General features: G+C 40.5%; 1 pseudogene; it reads right to left on the reverse strand.

Moving 5' to 3' along the window:
* Window positions 1-5,899: 5,899 nt before the first annotated feature.
* On the reverse strand, window positions 5,900-7,052 carry LOC131675468 (puromycin-sensitive aminopeptidase-like; annotated as a pseudogene).
* Between the last annotated feature and the right edge of the window lie 232 nt (window positions 7,053-7,284).

The raw sequence follows: 7,284 nt of genomic DNA on the forward strand, positions 1-7,284 counted from the left end.
CTGTATCGGCTAATAGGAAGCGTAAGGCCCAACCACTCTATCGCACTGCTAAGCAACTTCGTCCATTAGACGCAATTTCCACTCAGATACTACTGCCCGTCCACCAGCGTTCTCCACCGACGTCAGCTACTACTAACTCCTATACCATGTCAACCACTGACGACTCAACTCCCTCTTGGTTTCTACATTACCAAGACAATCTTTTTACACCTTTTACCGAGGAGGTTCGTACGGGTTTGAGTCTAAACCGCCATGACGTTAGGGCTGCCTTACACGAGGTTCGTAGCCTCAAACGTGTGGTGGGACTGAAGGACAAGGCAGAACTTCTGGTACTCGGTATACCAAATTACTTTATTCGGAATCTCGATGATTCACTGCTGCCACTCCTTCAGGCCATGGGCTGTCCCGCGGTCAGATCTCACATTATCTCTACAAGAAATTGGCTACCGCATAGAAATTCGTCCCCTACAACTGCTACTAACGAGCCTACCACTTGCGCCTTGGTCTTTCGAGTGGATTCTACAGTGGTTCGAGACCTTATTCTTGAATCGGCTAGCAGGTTGAGGGGCAAATCAGCCTACACCATCTTTGGGGCTGGCGGGGGAAACCCAGTTTCCATTCGTCAACTACTTCCCAAGCCTGTTCATGATCTCCTAGTCAGAGCTATCGAGCGTAGCCGAGAGCTCGGTTATGCTCGCCCATTTGTCTCCTCTATGATTATTCATATGCGCCAAACCCTACGATCTGAGCCGATACCGATCTGCTCTCTCGAAGAGCTAGCTGATCTTCAGCCTGCTCCAACGAGCTCGGACCAACATTCTCACGACCAAATGCAGCTTGACTCCTCACAACAGTCGCAAGGTTCTCACCTATCGCACCAATCGCAGCATTCACAGCCGACCCATTTCAGTCGAAATGAGCCACCGTACGACAAACAACCAAATTCTCACCAGCCTCCTCAGCAAATCCAGCCCAAAAACCTCTTCAGGAAAAAATAGCCACTGATCACTCACTGTTTCCGCCATCATCTACTCCAGATCCACACGCAAATGGTTTGGGTCACGGTGTTGCACAGCTAGCCTCGGCTTCTCTACCGGCTCATCAGCCTCCACCTGGCTTTGCTCACAGCGCTGCCCACTCTGCCACTACCCATCCCAGAACGAGCTCTCTAGGACCTAACTCTCATCAAGTCAACTCTTTATCACCGGGTTATCATCCTACTCAATCCCAAAACCAGCAGCTACCTCCTAGACCAAACTCTAACCTCATTAAGCCGCAATCCTTCAAAAAACAGGCTGCTAATAGTAATTCCTCTACGAAACCGGTAGCATGACTCCCTCTGTCACCGAAAAATCGCCCTTCTGTTTCATCGCTTTCCATAGGTCATATTAACGTCAACCGTCTCACTTCGGCATCGCATTTCGCTCTTTTGGAGTCCCACATCTCAACTTTTCATTACGACATTATAGCTGTTTCTGAAACATTTCTAAAGCCCGATATACCTGACTCCCATTTGCGATTGCCGGATTTTAACTTCTTCAGACTCGATAGATTGGGTAAACATGGTGGGGGTGTTGGCCTCTATATCCTCACACACTTGAAATTTGATCTACTGGCCAACTCTGACCCTGTCTACGACAACTCACCCGAGTTCATTATTGGTGAAGTCAACACAGGTAAAGTGAAACTCGTTATGGCAGTAGTGTATCGTCGTCCTGCTGCCTGCTTTCCCACACACTTTTTCAACTGCTTGTCCACCTATCTGCCTTTGTACAATGATGTTATAGTTGCTGGCGATTTTAACTCTAACTTGATGCTACCAACTCTCTCTGAAACTATCGCGCTACGAGAACTACTTGACACCCACTCTCTCCACGTCGTATCAACTGAACCTACTCATCACTGTTTTGGCGTTCATCCTCCATCACACACAACTCTTGATCTTATCATTGTTAAGAAAACTAATTCAGTGTCGGGGTTCTTTAAATCACCTACACCTTTTATCTCTGGCCACGACTTCATTTCTATTACTTATGCTACTGAATCACTTAAGCCAACTACCAAAGAGATCAAGTCCAGACAGCTCAATCGTCTCTGCTCAACCAGTCTGTCCAACTCCCTCTCCATCAATCTTGCTGAGCTCAATGCATGTCTCCAATCACCACCTTCCATCGCGGTTTCCCCACCTGCTTCTGGTCAAACCGCACCACTGGCTGTTATCGACAGTCTCGAGCAGCTACTCACTGGCGCATTGGTCTCTTCCTTCGACGCCGTTGCACCGGTCAAGACCATCGTAATTCGGGGGAAGTATAAACCCTGGGTCACTCACGACACCCTAAACTGTATGAAGCGTCGAGATTTTGCCTACAAAACCTCACTCATTACTGGCTCTCGCGTTGATCACCAGGTTTACAAGTCCCTTAGGAATAAGGTTAATTCACTCCTTTGCGCGTCTAAAAATAGTTACATTGCCGAAAAACTCCGTCCCGCTTCTAACCCGTCAGTATCAAGTCGGGAACTCCAAAACCTTGGATTATCTAAGAAGCAACTTCCATCCCCTTTCGATTACTTCACACCAGGTGTCCTAAACTCGCACTACGCTAATATTGTGAACGCTTCTCCTCCCCTCGCTCGCAGTGCCTTCGATTCTATCCTTGTATCTCCTGTCAATATCCCTGGTAATATACCTAAATTCGACTTTCGGCGGGCCATCACCAAAGAGGTTCTCGACGCCATCAATGCCTCTTCATCTAAGAGTATTGGTATGATGGTATTTCTAGCAGGATGATTAAACTTGCTTCCACTACATGTCTCCCTCAAATCACTCATCTTGTTAACTACTCTCTGACCAACGGTGTTTTTCCATCAGCATGGCGTCGAACACTCATCACTCCTCTTTCTAAAAACTCTTCACCCAAGGTGGTCTCCGATACTCGACCAATCGCCAGGCTATCTGAGCTTTCTAAGGTACTGGAGCGTATAGTTCACACGCAACTCTGTGAGCATCTCGACTTACATGGATTGCGAGATCCTCATCAAGCTGGCTTTACTAGGAATCACAGCACACAAACGGCCCTTCTCAAAGTTCTCGACGACATCAGACGAGCCTCCGATAATTATAAGATCACCATTCTTCTACTATTTGAATTTTCAAAGGCCTTCGATGTCATTCCTCACGACAAACTAATATCCAAGCTTAGGAAACTTCATCTCTCTGACTCTGTTCTTAACTGGTTTTTTGGTTATCTCGCGGATCGTCTACAGGCTGTGATTGATGGTGGTGGCAAGATCTCCGACTGGCTTCACGTTGGTACCGGCGTCCCTCAAGGCAGCGTCCTTGGTCCTCTCCTCTTTAGTATTTATATCAGTGACCTGTCCTCTCTTACCCTTGACCTTAGCTATATGTGCTTCGCTGATGACATTCAGGCCTACTTACACTGCGCTCCAAGTGATTTATTGGACAATATACAGCGTGCTCAAGGGGGAGGTCAAGCTATCGCCGATTGGGCCCTGGCAAATGGTATGCCCCTGAACCTCTTAAAAACCAAGGTCATTATCCTTGGCACTGATAAGTACCTACGCAATATCGATCTTGATCTGCTTCCAAAAATCTTCATTAATGGCACTCCTATCAAGTATACCACGTCAACAAGGAATCTAGGAGCAATTATCACCCCTACACTTAACTGGCAGGATCACGTTAAATCTATCACTAGGAAATCCTATGGAATTCTCGCCTCCTTAAGGTTTTACAAACACTCTCTTTCACGCAGCCTCAAGAAGAATCTCGTTGAGCAGTTAGTCTTCCCACACGTAGCATATATTTCAATGGTCTATATGCACCTCGATAAAGAGAGAATCTTAAAGCTACAAATACTACAAAACTCCTGTGTTCGCTTCGTTGCTGGTTTCATTCCTTATGTCCCAAATAATCTTATCTATTCTCATGTCACACACCACAGGCTCATGCTTGGCTGGATCTCTTTTAATTCTATGCGACACCGGGCCCTCGCTGTCCTCATGTATTCCACCATCGCCAGGAGATCACCGTCCTATTTACTTGAACCTATTTCTCTTCTCTCTGATGAAGTGATTGTTCGACGTTCACGTCGTTTACCACCAATGGCCTTCGAGTATAGAGCGCCACGCACTGAAACTTTCAACAATTCCTTCACAATTCTTGGCCAGCGTCTCCTTAATGCCCTCAATGTAACATCCTTCGATCCTGACCGCATCGACGACTTTAAGACCTGGATCCGCTCAGTATTTCTCCATCTGGAGACTATAAACTGGCTTGGTGTCGCCTCAGTCGAGGGATTCATACCGTTACCTGATCTCTCTTCGTATTTTCGTGTCCCTCAAACACTTGACAGAGCCCGTTTCAGCGGTCATGACTTCCCTGCTGGTCCTGTTCCACAACTACGGCTATGGTTCATTGGCTGAGTGTCTCGGTGTTTCTTCCCCTACTATTCTCCCTTGCGATTTCCTATTGCATTCGGATAATTTTAAGGGCGTGCACATTTACTACTGTAAATCTACTATTGTAAGTCTAATTTACGTTGTTATCACAGCATTTATCTGTATACTTTTAAGTTAGTTATAAGCTGGCACTTGCTAATATAGCACGGCACGTATCGTTCATATATAAGTTTTAAGCTTTTACCTTTGTTATACCGTGTTCTTTGTTACTATTCGTTATCTATCTATTTTATCATAATTTTACATCTCTTGTTATCTACCTGTGTATCTTTACCGTTACTACTTAGATACTCTTTAACTATCACTTGTTTATATCTCCACATGTACATATCAAGTTTTTCACTTTGTATTCACTTTGCCAGACAGGGTTACTGCCCTAAGGCGCAATAAAGAAATAATCTAATCTAATCTCTTTCTCTCTCTCTCTCTCTCTCTCTCCCTCTTTCTCTATCATACTGACAACCGTGCATGCTATACCCAAATCTCTTTCTGCATATTTAAAAAAATATTTTTATATTAAAAAGCTGTCAAAAATTTGAATAATTTTTCAAGATTTTGACGCTATATGCCACAACAGCACAATTAACTTTTTTTTTTAATAAAACATATTTCTATTTTCTATAAAAAAATAGTTTATAGCTGAAAGAAATCAAGCGTTCACGGTTTCTCAGTAAGGGTCGTGCGATATGACAGCACTTGATGGTCGTACGGGTTACGTCAAGTCCTGAGCTACTTTTTAATTTTATATGTGTATATGCATTTGTCATTCAATATTTATTAGTATATTATTTTAGAACATATTATTAAATCTAAAACAAAAATAATTTTTGTACTATTGCGCAATATGTTTCAAGACATTTTTAACGTCGACATCGCGCTTTTTTTTGGTCAAGTATAGTCTGTCAATTTCAGCGGTGACACATTTTGTTTAGAATAAGCCTTTGCAAGGACACCATATATCGCTTTGATCAATTCAGTTATGTTTCAAAGTTTGATTGAAATGGATGTATTTTTCTCATCCTAAATACACTCAGTCATTCATTTTTATATTTTATTTAATATTATTATTTATTTTTACCTTTTATTTACGAAAAGATAAAAGTGATTGTAACCGATTGTATCAGATATACATTATGATTTTGAACTATTGGTTTATACAAAATGAAAATATTTTTTATTTATTACGCACATGTTGACGATCATGTATACGGCCCTAATTGCGAGTTCCTTTAAAAACGAGTCTTCTATAAGCTTCTATCTTCGTTTAATAATATTCATCCAAAAATACTATACCAAATATATAGAAATATCAAACTTTTTATTTTGGGTATAAAAACTTGATATTTTTTATATAATCTTATGATATACGAAAAGCTATATAACGTATTTTATTATATAAATAATCACTTATCACAATCATTTAATATTTTTTTAAAAAGTCCTCTATAGACAAATGATCTCGTTTTAACTAAGCAGCATTCAATATTACCGATTCAATGCTTTGTTTAATACTTTTTTCAGCGCTTGATGTAGGATGTTTTTCGAAGAAAACTTTAATTTCTCGTGCATAGTTTTCAGTAACAAAGTCGTTTGTTATAGCCTTAATCAATCTTACAAGTAAAAGACCACTTTTGTATCTGTCGATCAATTTTTTATAATTATCTTTGAAAAATTGCCACGCTAGAAGACGACCTTTATAACTAATTTGAATAGACGTCATTATAACTACTGTTTCTTGCAATCTGACTTCTTCGCTAATCAAAAATTCGAGTGCATGTTTGAGTAAATCTTCGTTTTTCGTTGCTTCCAATGACCCCAGAATTCGACTTTTTTCTTCAAGTAAATCAGTCTCGCTGTACAAACGTAATAAAGTGTTAAAAATTTCAGCGTTACCGGTCAACAAAGCTGCGCAGTAGGCTGCTTTTCGTAGATCGGCTGATAAAATGCTCTTTTTCGATACGTGATCTTCAAATCGACACTTCGCTGCCTTAATTGTAGCTTCATCTTCAAAAGATACCATGCGAAATACTATCACAGCTCTACAATCACCAATTATTATTACATAATATGTTTAAATTTCATAAAATATTTATATTAAAAATATACCTTAGCAATGTATCCAAATGGCTTTCTTTTAGTTTCATATCCCATCCAAGGCGAGCATAAATATTTGCAAAAAGCTCTCGACCAAATCCTTGGAATTTCGAATTTATTTCCAGATGAGATACAAGTAGGCCAATCTTGCTCAAAATGTTGATAATACAGGTCCATACAGTATAGTCTACTTCTTGTTTAAATGACTCCATCAGCTTCAAAGTCTGACTTGTTGAAACATGTCCAGCTTGTGATAGAGCAGAAAAATCGTCTAAAAGTCCTAGACGGTCCAAAGGGGGTAAAGTTTGATTTTTGATGGCGGGTATAATCTGTTCAAATAGTTCATTACTGTAAAGTGTTCTACAAACACTGACAGTTCCTGAATTGATTTTTATCCAACAATCTCTAGTTACACCCTCAAATTCTATATTTTTAGATTTGGTTTCCAAAAGTGCATTCATTGTAATTTTTTTTGGATCACTGGAACAGTCTCTCTCTCTCTCTCTCTCTCTCTCTCTTATTTATTTATCGATTTAATGAAAAATACAATTTATTTATATTTCTCTCTTTCACTTGTGCACTCTATCTTTTAGTTATTTATTTAAAATTCAAATACTCTACAATTCTTGTCACATGTATGGTATTCACATTCTTTATTTTATAATTTTCCATCGAGTTATAAAACCATAGAAAAGTCTAAAATAAAAAATA

The sequence above is a fragment of the Phymastichus coffea genome, unplaced genomic scaffold (assembly GCF_024137745.1).
Source record: "Phymastichus coffea isolate CEN01 unplaced genomic scaffold, Cenicafe_Pcof_1.1 PCOF00022, whole genome shotgun sequence".
NCBI lineage: Eukaryota > Metazoa > Arthropoda > Insecta > Hymenoptera > Eulophidae > Phymastichus > Phymastichus coffea.